This window comes from Hemicordylus capensis, chromosome 2 (genome assembly GCF_027244095.1).
Source record: "Hemicordylus capensis ecotype Gifberg chromosome 2, rHemCap1.1.pri, whole genome shotgun sequence".
Lineage (NCBI taxonomy): Eukaryota > Metazoa > Chordata > Lepidosauria > Squamata > Cordylidae > Hemicordylus > Hemicordylus capensis.
Genome location: NC_069658.1, coordinates 400,715,224 through 400,728,613, shown reverse-complemented (window position 1 = coordinate 400,728,613; position 13,390 = coordinate 400,715,224). Strand labels below are relative to the sequence as shown.

The following is a 13,390-nucleotide window of genomic DNA, read 5'->3' as shown; positions in this document are numbered from 1 at the left end:
CAATTTGAGCACTGTTTTTCTTTTGTGTGGTCTCTGTGCCTTACACCTATGGGCTTTGTGTCTGCCAAAGACCTGGTTCGGAACGTTCCAAGCTTCTATGTTTTAGTTTTGGTGGGTGTCCCGTCCCGTTCCCTCTTGTGTGCATGCATCACCCTTTCTCTCCTCAGTCTTTCTTCATCCACTGACAGATCAACACCTCTTTGGAGACACTCAGAGCTTCTACAAAAACAATCACCATAAAAGGACACTTAAGTTATCTCTTCCCTCTTTTATTCCATCTCTTTCTTCTATTTAATTTTTTATATTTTCCTCCTTTCGGTTTGCATTTTTATTTGGTTCTCCACATGCCCCCCCCCTTTCCATTCTCCCTCCAGGGATCCAAGGGGCCTTTTTTCTCTGGTGCATGGTTTTTCTCCAGTGCATGGCCTCTAACGTCACCTTTAAGCAGAGTACTTGCTGTGGTTCTAAGTTACCCTCCACCGACGGCCACAGCCGCTTTTTGTTTTGCCTTAGAGAGGCCCACATCACTGATTCCCCACTGCCTCAAATTTATTAAGCAAGCCCGCAAGAACTGGGCACCAAGTCTCCTCTTGCGGTTGTGGGAGCAAGTGTTGCTACCATTGCTCTAGTAGATTTTGTAGGCCTCACCATCTCTACAGAAAGTCTCACCTCACCTCTACTACCTGCATTGAATTCCTAAGACTTCTTTTTCACTCGAGCCTAACCAAGGTATTCCTACTTCTTTGGAGAATCCAAGCTATCACTTCATTCCCAGATACTGTAATCATGGTTTTTCCACAATTTCAACTATCAAACAGACTTGTCCTCTGTTCACATCAACCTTCCTGCTTCCATCCGCTGCTTGTTTCTCCAGTGGACCAGGATGTACCACCTATCCATAGGAACTCCATTCCATTCACCAAGGCCAACTCACATCCTCATGACGGATGCCTCTAGGCATGGCTGGAAAGCACATATACACAATTTCCACCCCGGGGGTTTATAGTCAGCCTCAGATGCTTGCCATCACATCAACGTCCTGGAATTTTGGCCGTTTTCAAGGCCCTCAAAGGCTTCCTTCCTCTCCTCCAGGACTCAGTACTAACCATACAAACAGACAATATCACCGCCAAAGCCTGTATAAATAGGCAAGGCAGCATCAGCTCCAGAACCCTCTTCGCCATGGACATCTGGCACTGGTGCCTTGCTCACATCACTCACCATGTGGTACATATTCAAGGCGTCTTCATCTCAGAGGCAGATGCTCTCAGCAGGTTGTGGACTGACCCTCAAGAATGGCAACTTGACCACTCCATTCCACTCTCCCTTGTCACACTATTGGGGACCTCAGACTACTCTCTTGGAAAGTCCTGATGGATTTCATCTCTGCACGTTGTATAAGCGAACTTCAGGCACTGAGAGTAGACCCCCGTACATGGCCTTCCACTGGAACAAGGGAGTTTTGCTCTCGGACATTACCTTCCTTCCACAACTTCCTTCAAAAGTTGTGACCACTTTTCACTGCTCCCAACCTCTCATCCTCACGACATTCTTCCCACACCCTACTTACTCTGCACAACGTAAGCTACACTCCCTTGATGTCAAAAGGGCATAGGAATTCCATGTTCATGGCACTGCCCTGTGGCGCGCCTCTACCTCCCTGTTCCTTTCCTATGCAGGCCCATGCAGAGATGTCAAATATCTCTGAAGATGTCTCACTGGGTCGTCAGCACCATTCAGCTTTCCAACCAACTGGCACAAAAGCCTCTCCCTAAACCTGTCGAGGTACGTTTCAATGAGGGCTGTGGCCATGTCCATGGAGTTCAGTCATTCAGTTCCTCCGGACATCATCTGCCAAGCAGCAACATGGTCTTCTCACTATCCTTTATTCAGCACTGTGCCCTAGATGTCCAATATTGCTGGCATGTGGCTTTCTGGAAAGTAGTCTTCTAATTGATCTTTGTGTGATCCCACCTCCAGGTTAGTCTTGGCAGTTTGCGATGAGCCCATAGGTGTAAGGCACAAAGACCTCACAGAACAACAGGTTGCTTACTTGTAACTTTGGTTCTTCTAGTGGTCATCTGTGCTCTTACATGCCCACCCTTCCTCCCTTCTGTGGACTTGGAGACTGTACTCTTGAGACTGAAGAGGGAGAGGGTAACACATACGCACAGAAGGGAAAGGGGCAAGACTCTTGCCAAAACTAAAACATAGAAGCTTGGAACATTCCAAAGCTGGTCTCTATACAGGTGCAAAGAAGACCTGGTGAAAGAGCACAGATGACTAAAGTTACAGGAAAGCAAGCTGTCATTCTTGGGAGAAGTGGTCTACCAATTGGGTTTAATGGGTAGACCTGCTCTCCCAGAAAACCTTTCCAAGGAGAGCTGGTCTACTCATTAAACCCTATTGGTAGATCAGCTCTCCCCAAAAAAACCCTGCTCGCATTGCACTGTTTTCATGAGGAGAGTTGGTCTACCTATTGAGTGTAATGGGTAGACCTGCTCTCTGTGGAAAAACTGAATCTGTGGAAAAACTGATTCACAAATTGAATTGCTTTGATTATTCAATTTGAGATTTTTCGATTCAAGGTCTAATCGAATTGCAAAATCTGTTTCGTGCACACTTCTACCAGAATCAAACAATGGTTTGATATTGTGATTTGCGAACTAATTGTAGCATGAACAAACCACTGTTTCCTGAATTCAGATGAAACTGGAAACTGGTTAGTTCAAACTGCAACCAGGAGCTTTACACTTCTTCCCTTGCAGAAAGGGAAGAGGAAAGCACAAGATCCTGACACTTGCTATGACTTGTTCATGACTGTCTGAATTTTAATCTAAAGAACTCTATGAATGAACAAGGGTTCTATATCTTGGAAAGCAAAATTAGCTTAGCCCTTTTTTGCTCTGATCATTGCTGCCTCTTTCTTGCTCTCCTTCTACAGATCCCTGTGTGTGCTTGCACATATGTAGGTCTCCCTGCTGTGAGATTACAATGAAATACATTCTAGTAGGTTAGAGTAAGGCTTTGTCCACAAACAGGCAAGATATAGATAGGAATAAATACCCCAACTCTGGCATGGATTTTCCTGATTAAGAGGAAATTAATGGCAGCCTTTGTACTTGTATCAAGGTTGCCTAACAACAATTCACCTGCGACAGAGACTGAACTGTGAAAGGGTTAATGGTTGCTTAAGAATGTTTTAAAGTGGAAGATACATTGAAAAATGCCAAGAGTGTTTTGAAATGGTAAATATCATTCCAATAATATCTAATTTTCACAATGGCTAAGAAGTAAACCAAATATTATTTGAGTTATATGGAATCTGAAATATCTGATACTAAGAAGTCATGGTTTTGGAAGGTGCTGAGGCAAGTAACTGCAAATGCTGATAAGCGGGGGAGGCCGAAGGTCCTTGTGCATGAGTTACCAAATATGCATCTGTTGTGTTATAAAATTTGGTACTAGAGTTAACCTAATATTCATTTCATTGTAATATAGGAGACCTGTATATCATGAGCTCCCTTTGTACTGAGAACAAATTCCAAGCTGGGAATTGCCAAAACAAAGGAAAGCAGCAAAGGCTGGATCATTGCTTTCTGCTCTTTCATTTATCGGATGGGGAAAAGAGCAACTCATCAAGGCAGTGGAAGCCATTTTCAGGTTTTTTGAAAAGGTTTTCTGAGTTAGAAAGGATAAGGATGTTGAAGGGATGCCACAGTAGCAGGCCTGCTGTGGCTTGCAAGCAATGTAGAGGAGGAAGCTAAAAGGTTCTGCTGAACCTCTTCCTGAGTCTCCTTCCAACTGATTATTTCCAGCAATGCTGCTGCTCTTTCCTCCAGTTAGGGTTTTTTTTTAATTGAGGCAGCAATTCTGCTATCACCAGCAGTAGCAACTATATTGAACAGTCTGTTATAAGGCAATGGCCCCATTCAAAGAGCCAAAAGCCTTTTAAATCCACGTGTGTTTGTGTGTATGTGCATATGCATGTACATTTAATATATATTTTAATTTTTATTTTCTGTTTTTGACATTGTTCCTCTGCCCCCCTTTTCATGCTGCTTGTTAAGCTGTTAACTCACTCCATTTATTTAGTGCGCGTGTTGCCGAGAGCTCAATTTTATCTTGGTGAAAACCAGGCTTGCTCATGGGCACATAATGAAATTGCATAAATATACCCTTAGCCAGGGAATCTAATTTATTTTCCCTGTTCATTATGGGGGAGAAGGCCATTATGAAATGTATAACTTCCCCTCCTCCTTTCCCCAGTGCTGGAATTGAAAGGCAGGCGTGTGGGCTCTTTTTGTACTGATGATTTCGCCCTGATTCAATTTAAAGCTGGTTAGAGCTCAAATACTGTAGCATAATTGACAAAGATCAGTGTGGGTTGTAATGCTAATGTCTTGGCTGTGGCTTCGGAGGCTCTACAAGAGAGCAGGTTAGAAAACGCTTTCTGGCCCTATTGGATCTGTAGTTATCTTCTTGATTGAAGAGAAACCTTGAAGGTAAGTTCCTATGATCCAATCCTCTTTGATTTTGGCAGAGGGAAGGTATATACACAAAATAAATAAGTGGCTTAGTGAGTGGAATATGGTTCTGCTGTGTGTGTATGTAAACATAATTTGCTGCCACTTGTTAGATCACAATTCTGCAGGATGATGTGGAAAGTGAAAAAGGATGTGGCCATCCAGTGACTGTATCACATCTAACCCTTCCATGTTGTATAGTGTTGGGAGCTGAATACATGATCTGCTATGATATCTGTAATAACATGGTGTGGATAGAAGGACCCAACAGGCAATGTATGAAAAGGTTTAGTGAATGAGCTGCTATGCATAGTGACTGCTGAGAATGGGGGGAAAAGCATTACTTACACAGTGTGGTCAATTATGCCTTGGACATTACAGAGTAAAACTTTATAATATGCCCCCCTGCTCTAAGGCTAGAAGTAGTCATTAGCACAGCTGTTGCTACTGCCAAAAACATAATCACTATTTTTTTCCCTTCCCCCTGCTCCCTGCCCTGTCCTACCATTGAGCAATATCACCATGCTGTGGGCTTCCCCATCCCTGCTCTACTTCATTTGGCTGGTGTTTGCAGGGGCAGGGAAGCTCTCAGTGTGGTGAGCTCACATCATGCATTTTTTTCATTGCTAGACCTTATTGCAGTAGAGAAAGATGGGAGAGATGTAAGGTTGCTGTTTTTGATGGCACCTGTGAATCTTTGGTAACTTTTAGCTCCAGCCTAAACTGCTACTTAAGATCAGAGAAGAGAATAGGATATGCATGCTTATTCCATCCCTTCCCAGGTACCTGCCTGTCAGTGAGCTCATGATGTTGCATGCAGTGCCATTGACTTTGTCCTCTCTCTTTCAGGAATACAAGCCCCTAGAGAGGCAGGGGGCAGGGAAGGTAATCTTAGTTCTTCACACATGCAAGCCGGCCACCTGTGTTCTCTAAGCAGTTCTTGCCATGCACAGGATAATGTGAAGAAACATCAGTGTGAAGAGCCTTCCCCATCAGAGTAGACACAGCCTTCAGAGACCACAAGTGATTTGTGGTGGCAGGAACAAAATGCTACTGTGATAGCAAAAATGGCTGATGGCCATGGTAGACTGTGTATGGCCTAGTTCACTCCAAGTTTCTCTGTGGAATCCTATGAATGGGAAATACTGCATGGAGAAAGTATGTTTCTGGCTTGCACATGTGGACCTGCCCTCCTCTGAGCATTGTGCTGTGCAGAGGATTTCTAGGATTACTGTCATGGACTGAGCTGAAAAGAGAGACTGGTGGGTTTTTTTTGGCAGGGTTGGGGGAGGGTATGTCGCATCTGTAAGAAATGCCCATAACAGAAATGGGGAGATGTGGCCACTAAGATGCCAGCCTGTCCATTCATCTGACAGCCCAGGATTTATTTATATTTTAAGCATATTGATACGGCTATAAAACCCACTTTTAGAGAGTTATAATTAAGCGGGGGCTACTTAGGTGGTGATGCTGAGTGGATTTATGGGGATGCGTTCAGCATGTTACAGAGTTATATTTCAATTCTTTTTTTAAAAAATCTACAATTGTATTAGTTTGACAGTCATTAGTATAATGGAGGTTTCTAGGGTCATATTGCCAAGCTAAGGAAATGGCAATTATATCCCAGCCATTGTATCGGTTTAATTGCCTTCTGTGTAAAAGATTCAGTGTGTGTGTGTGTGTGAGAGAGTGCGCGCGCGTGTGCATATGTACAAATAAGAGGCATGTGATGGGGCCAGGATAGCTGTTTGTTGATCTGGGGGAGATCTACCACCATGTCTTACTATATCAATTCTCATGGGGGCGGGGGGGGGGATTGGAGGACTTTAAACTGAAGCCTTCAGGTTGGGCTGGGCTAGACTAGATGAGACTGTGCTTTCAAAACAGGCTCCTCTCTTCCTGGAGCCTTGTGAAAGTCAAGAGCCTTGAAAAACAGCCCCTGTCTCTTGCTCTGGCTTGGGGAGATGCTGCCGCCTCCAAAGAGCTTGTGCTGGCACTGGCAAGCATAACTTGGGTTCACACATGTGCTCTCCATCTGTGTATCACTCCCCCCTCCCATTTGTGCTCTCTGCTCAATGAGATGGGGTTAATATTTGCTTTGCTTAACTGGCTAGGGTGTGTGATGATTAATTATTGAAACCCTGCAAAGTGCTTTTTTGAATGTAAGTGCAAAGCTTTATGATTATTTTATCCTGCCTTGCACTCCAAAGGTAGGGCAGTCTTTCCTTATGTGATTACAGGCTCATGGACATGTCACTTGGCAGAGCTTGCTGGTACTACTTTGTATCCAGGGCAGAAAGAAATCCTCATTTTAATGGAAGCTGTGGTCCCTCTGCTTCTCTGTTTGGGAAGGAATTTTTGTTTTTGCAGTTGCTGCTGCACTTTGGAGGCAAAGTGCTGCTGCACTTTGAAATATTCTTTCTCTATTACCCCTGTTCCTGCTCCTGAGCTCTGTCTCATCATAAACGAATTATTTCTTGCTCTGACTTAGCAACCATCAAATTGTTCCAGAGCAGATTTGTTCATACAGACCAGGCAAAGTGCCTTGTTCTAGCAAGGACCGTGTACTCTTGTCATTTCCTCCCCTTTATACAAATAGAGAATGCTCATTCTGTTGGCAGAGTCCTAAAGAAAGCAGCAAGTCTCATTGGAAGTGAGTTGAGTGCCCAGGACACCAGAAACATTCTCCTTTGCTGAAGGCTGCTTGCATTTTGTTTTGCAAACTCTGCCTAGCCTTTTGAATTAGGTTGTGTTTTTTTTAAATTCATTAAACATGCCATTACAGAAGAGATTTTTCTCACAAATCTTATGAGAGACAGCCCCCAATTGTCACTCCCCAAACAGAAGATGTTGTGACCCTCTGTTTGTGGTTCTCTGATGCATGCTTGGCTGCTCTCATTCACATGACCTTAAGTGCTCTCCTGATTTGTAAGAAGTTTAACAAAACTTGGCTTAGTATCTGGGGATGTGTTCTGAAGGCGGAGATAAGATGGGCAGATCCCCTGGTGTATGTTTTAAGGAGGCATAATTTGATACCGATGTTTCATTTAACAAGAAAGAAATCTCTTGCTTCCCACAGTCACACTTTCCCATTGCTTTCTCTTTCCCTGATATGATGGGGCTGAAGCTATTAACTAACAAGACTGGAGAGTTTACAAACTGAACAGTATAATTTGGAGAACCCTTCTCTCTTAGTTCTTTCCCCTCCCCTCCGCAAAGACTGAAGGCTTCTATTCAGAATCATTTAGGGGAATGATAATAAAATTTAGGGGTGTGCAGGGATGGGTTAGGGAAGTCGGAAATGCTCAGATTGGGCCACATCAATCTACAATGGAGAAAACCCGACCCAAGCTTGGAAAGCCTATGTCAGTTTGGGGTTCTCCAACGTGGTTTGGTATTTTGGGTTTGGACGAAATATGAAACTGGAGGTCCGTTCACCTCTGGCTTCGCTAGCCGAATGTCCAAACCCAGAGAACTAGAGTTAAAGGGAAAAATGGACCTGTGGTTTCCCTTCCCTAACTCCTTTTGTCACCTCAGGTTTGCAGTAAGCTATGCCACCAAAAAGTGTATTTTGGCAGTGACCGTCTGATTCAGGGAGTGCAGTCTGCTTTTGTAAACTGTTCCCTCCCTCCCTCTGGCTGCTATTGGTTGCGTGGGCTGTCCCAAGGAAACCCGCACAGCCAGCTCCCCTGCCTCTCTGCATTCTTGCTGATTGCAGAGAAGATACTCTCCTGTAGGTCTGAATTTAAATGGGGGGCGGGGGGCGGGTGCAGAACCATGGTTCCACTGGACCTTTAGTTCCACATTTCATCTGAACTGGGCCCTATTAACATGACTCATCATTCCTAGTGGCCAGAAGAGATTACTGTGGTGCTAAGAGCAATGCTTTTAGAATTCTCACTTCTAACATAAACTGAGTGTTTCTTTGAGCACATACCTCTCAACAGTGTGCTTGGGTTGTTGTTTTTTCTTTCTCTTTAGCTCTCCACAGCTGTTTTACAATCTGGGATTTGGACTATGTGGGAGCGTCTTTAATTCTTTGTCCTTTCTGTGGCTTCAGTTCAGATTGAGCCCTCCTGCAAATGTATTTGGCTGGGGGGAAATGCTCCCATTGGCCTTATAGGGTAGTTGTAAGAATTATTCATAAGCACATGCTTTATATAGTCAAAAGTGCCATGTAAATGCTTAAAAAAGAAGGAAAAAAATGGCTGTTAGGATGCATATTCAATAGAATAGTTTGCTTGATCTGAGTCACTCAGTATGTTTTATTAAATCAATTTCTTGTCCTAGAGGCAACTTCTGGCATAATGTGCATATCTTGCTGCAATACATTTATAATTTTGATTATTGCAAGGTGTATCTTTGAGTTATGTAGGGTAATTGGTTTGTAATGTTAAGAGTACGGAATGTCTCAGTGCAAGAGTTGTAGTAGTACCCATCATGTCTTCTCAAGAATTAAAAGTATGATTCTTGAGAACCCTGTTCTTCCACCCTGTAATCCCATCCCTGTTCTTTACCCTGCAAAATATGGTATTTTTCTTACAGAAATCCTCAGTAAGAGCCAAGCTAGATGGGACCAGGGCAGCTATATGTGTTTATGCATGTGTCTGATATCTTTGCACGTGCACACTCTTTCTGGAAGTAGGTGTCTAATTTTGACTACAAAAGATTCCCACAGGTGAAGGGAAGCTTAATGCTTCTCCCTCCCTTACTATTCCTCCCAACCTGGCCTGCTTCCAGGATTGGAACTGGGCTGTGTGAAAACTGTTTGAAGCAATAGACCATAGGTGGAACATTCATCTCCTTGCACCTGTGTGCACCTCTCCTCTAAAAATTAGGCTCACCCCACCTACTGCTTTGTACTGTTTTGTACTTTAAGGGATTCATGAACAAATATGTCTGCCCCATCACATCTGATTTTGCCCTAACTCGAAATGGATGAGGATTTATGTTTATGCATTTGTGGTATAGCATGTATTCACTGAAAGTATCAAAATGGCCACCCTTGTTGGAAGGTGTTGCATCATGTTTGTGCAAAATATCCAAGCTGGTGGCTTCTAAGAGGAATGAGACTGGGAATACATACTTGGCCGCAACAGGTCTCTATCAGTTTTATACATGCAGAGTGTAGAACACAGAGCAAAGACTATCTTTAACCTTGTTTCCAGTTTAAATCTTAAGGGACTGGTGAGGCATTGCATTTTCTGGTTTTCTTTTCTCCCATCATCTTTGGGCCACAGAGGACTAGTATCCATGTACCTTGTAATGACTTCTTTCTTTCTTTCTTTCTTTCTTTCTTTCTTTCTTTCTTTCTTTCTTTTTTGCCTTCTGTGAAAACAAAAGTAGTGCCTATGAACCTCTCCCCACAGAGGGTGAGAGACAGATGTACAAACAACATCAGCAGTCCATGGAGAGGTACCCATATGCTATGCTAGCTCTACTAATACACTTATTCCATGGATACTGAACTCGCACAGTTATTAAAAGCTCAACAGTTTTCTGAGCCGTCTGTTCCCAGTCTTTGCCATTTGCTACAACTGTTTTCTAAGCAGAATTTATTTAGCTTCCAGCCCACCTCCCAGCATCGTTGTGGCCTGCGTACCATCCGTAGGGTTTATTTATTCAAAGGTTATAATTTTGTGTGTCCTCTTTCTACTGTGCAATCAGAAATGACCTCAACTGTAAATGGGATATTGTGTGGGGTATATATTGGGTTCAAGAGCTAAGAGGGTTTTTTTGGGCAAGGTTGCGTTTTTAACACTTGCTGCTTTTATAACCAGAATTTTGCATTATTATATTACTGTATTTGAGGTTCTGTAAAGCCTTTGGTCACAGCTTTTCTTCTCTGGTGCACAAGATTTTATTTATCTTGTATCTTGCCTTCCACTTTAAGTTGCCTCAAGGCAACTCACAACCAAAAACATTATATTCAAACAACGATAGATCACACATAGATAAAAGCAGCAGATAAAATAGCAATAAAACAATAGAAGAACCTCTGATATCTTTAAAAGGTTGAAAGAACAAAACAGATTGTGCCCGAAAGGTAGCAAGGATGGTGCGAGCCAAACATGTCTAAGGAGAGAGTTACGTGATTGGGTGCCGTTACAGAGAAGACCCTTTCTCAGGCACCACCTGCCTAGGAGAAGGGCTTTCAACAAAGATCTTTTAAGTGATGAACAGGTTTATGTGGGAGGAGGTGGTCCTTTAGATACCTCAATCCCAGGCCACTTAAAGGCTTTCTAAAAACTAAGCTTTAAGTATCAGTAGTCCAGGAGGCTACATATGCAATACTGGAGAACCTTATATGTTTTTCTCTAGCAAATACATTAATAATATTTATATACTGAATGGGCCAATCTCTTCTCTGGAAGGTGAGCTTTTTATTGCATCTTGCTAAATACTGCAAATCAAATGCGATTTGTACATATGCCCAACTATGCTCAGCAGCAGAGTCATGCATGAATTTATTCATCTCTCATCATCATTGATGTTTGGGTCAAGAAAGACTAGCTTTTTCCTGTCCCAGGATCATTGGATACTCATAGGCCAGGTTCAGGTGTACAGGATAACCCCAGTTAATCATAGCACTGCAGACGTTCAACAAACTGCAGGCAGCAAAACTGCAGTTGCAGGAGAGGGGAACCCCTCCTTGACGCTCAGCCTCCAAGCCCGATCCCAGTCAGCTTCCATGGCCAGACTGTGGACAAAGCATCACCTCATCTGCAGGGCAGCCGCAATTGGCTATGATCTTGAAGGGGCATGCTGAGAGTGATTGTGCATTTTTGGAGTGCTCCACCCACCCAGCCACCCTCAGCAGGGAAAGGGCTTTTTGAACCTTTTAAATGCCCTGCAATTTAAAGGCTGCAATGGCAGCGCTGCTTCTGTCAACCATGGCCATGTTCTGCTTTGCATCTGCAAGACTTACGTGCAGGTGGCCCTCGTCATCCGTGGTCCTGGCACCCATGGTTGGGCAATGGAGACCTGACCTCATTATAGGTGATTGAAAAAATGGTAAACATTTAGCCTATCAGTGGTTCCTTGGTAGCTGGACCTGTCTTCTGAGGTCATTTCCAGCCACCATTTTGCTTAACAGAGCCATTTTGTGTATATCTTTTGTATAAAAATAAAAATTTCCCATGATTTTTTGTGCAAAACTGGCTGAATTGGGGTTTTGGGGAGGGATTGCTGGACAGCTGGAGACCTGCAGAGCATGGTAAAGTCAAGTTGTGCTGTCAAGTCAGTGTCAGCTCCTGGTGACCACAGAGCCATGTGGTTGTCTTTGGTAGAATACAGGAAGGGTTTACCATTGCCATTTCCCACACTGAATGAGATGATGCCTTTCAGCACCTTCCTATATTGCTGCTGCCTGATATAGGTGTTTTCCAAATTCTGGGAAACATACCCGTGGGGATTTGAACCAGCAACCTCTTACTTGCTAGGCAAATCATTTCCCCTTTTGGAAGGGTGGTATAAAAATTGAATATATATATATTCACACACACTAACGAGGGCCACCTGTATTCACAACTATGTATTCCTCCTTTTAGTGCTAGAAGCTATGTGTATCTTGCTTTCTCTCAGCAAACTGACTTCCTTGGCTAGTTTCTTGTTTGTTGTTCTTTTGGTTAGAAAGAAATCTGTATTAGAAATATGCTTGATGTGCGTTTCATGAGCCAAACTGCCTCCATCCTCCCTGTCTTAATCTAGCTGCTAAAATGATCATTTCAGCATTTACAAACAATCATTGCTCTACAATATACTGGGAGTTATTAACATTTAACATTTTCAGCATTGTTCTGTTCAGTGCTCTTCAGTAGAGAGAACCCTTAGTGAAGTTTGTGGGTTCAAGTCTCTGCTTCCCTTCTCCTCAGTTGCATCGCATCCTCATCTGCATGGCAAATTGTGTTTGTGTACAGTGGTCTGCCAGTTTTGCAGTTGGCTCTAAAACACAAAGATTTGTATGTTTTGCAAGCTTCCATTCAAGAAGACTTTTCCATAAAAAAGGTACCCCTTGCCAGCTTGGAAGCTTTCCTTTTCTTATTCTTAACAGTCATCTGTATATCTGTCTGGACCTACATCATCTGTGGGGCATGGTGGGGAAGTGCCCAACTTTACAGTGGAAATGTGCACTCCCTTAATGTGGAGTAATAACTTGAATAACATAACTACAAGGCTTATGCCCTGATCCTTAGCCTTGAACCTAGGACAGTTCTTTGCTAGTATGCAATATTGAGTTTTACTCATATGTCAAAATATGTCTCATATTTTGTTCTGTTTCCCCAAAATAAACTTTTCTTTGTTTTAAGAGGTATGTGTTTCTGTTGTTTAGGTTTAAGTTACTTGATTTTTGTCTTTATTAGGAGTAGGTGGAGAAGTTGAAAAGCCTTTTTAAGAAAGGGGTTGCATAAACTTTGTTCTCAGGGATTGTTTTCCAGCTGTTGAATGGACATCTACCCTAGAATGAGTTGGCAGCCCGAAACCTAGTTGGCTTAATCCTGTTGTGTTAAGTTACACCAGGTTTGTTTGGGAGTATGGAAGTAGATTGGCCATTCCCTGGCCCTATGACAGCATGTGATTTTTCTAAGCTGTAGGAGTGGAAGATAATCCAGTTTTGAAGCAAAACAAAACAAAATACATTAGTCGTTTGTTAAACTCTCCACTTTTTGATACTATTTTGATTAAATTGTCTAATCAGCCCTTTCTGCAGTTCAGAACATCTAGTACAGAGGCAGTTTCATAGTTACACACATTAAATGAGCTTCAGCCAGAATCTTCTGTTTGCACAGTTTCTGTTGATAGAAATGGTGGCAGAAACTCTTCCAAGGTATCTTTTCAAGAGAGAGTATAGTCTTGCCAGATGC

General features: G+C 42.9%; 1 protein-coding gene across 6 annotated transcripts in view; it reads left to right on the top strand.

Moving 5' to 3' along the window:
- RBFOX3 (RNA binding fox-1 homolog 3) overlaps positions 1–13,390 on the top strand; it is a 463,533-nt gene that overhangs the window by 100,820 nt on the left and 349,323 nt on the right. Inside the window, exon 1 of one of the 6 annotated variants that reach the window (XM_053291959.1) lies at positions 4,389–4,505. The exons of the other annotated variants lie outside the window; for them this stretch is intronic. The gene's annotated coding sequence lies outside the window, so the exon portion shown is untranslated. Of the gene's footprint in view, positions 1–4,388; positions 4,506–13,390 lie in introns of those variants that run through there. 6 annotated transcript variants of the gene reach the window in all.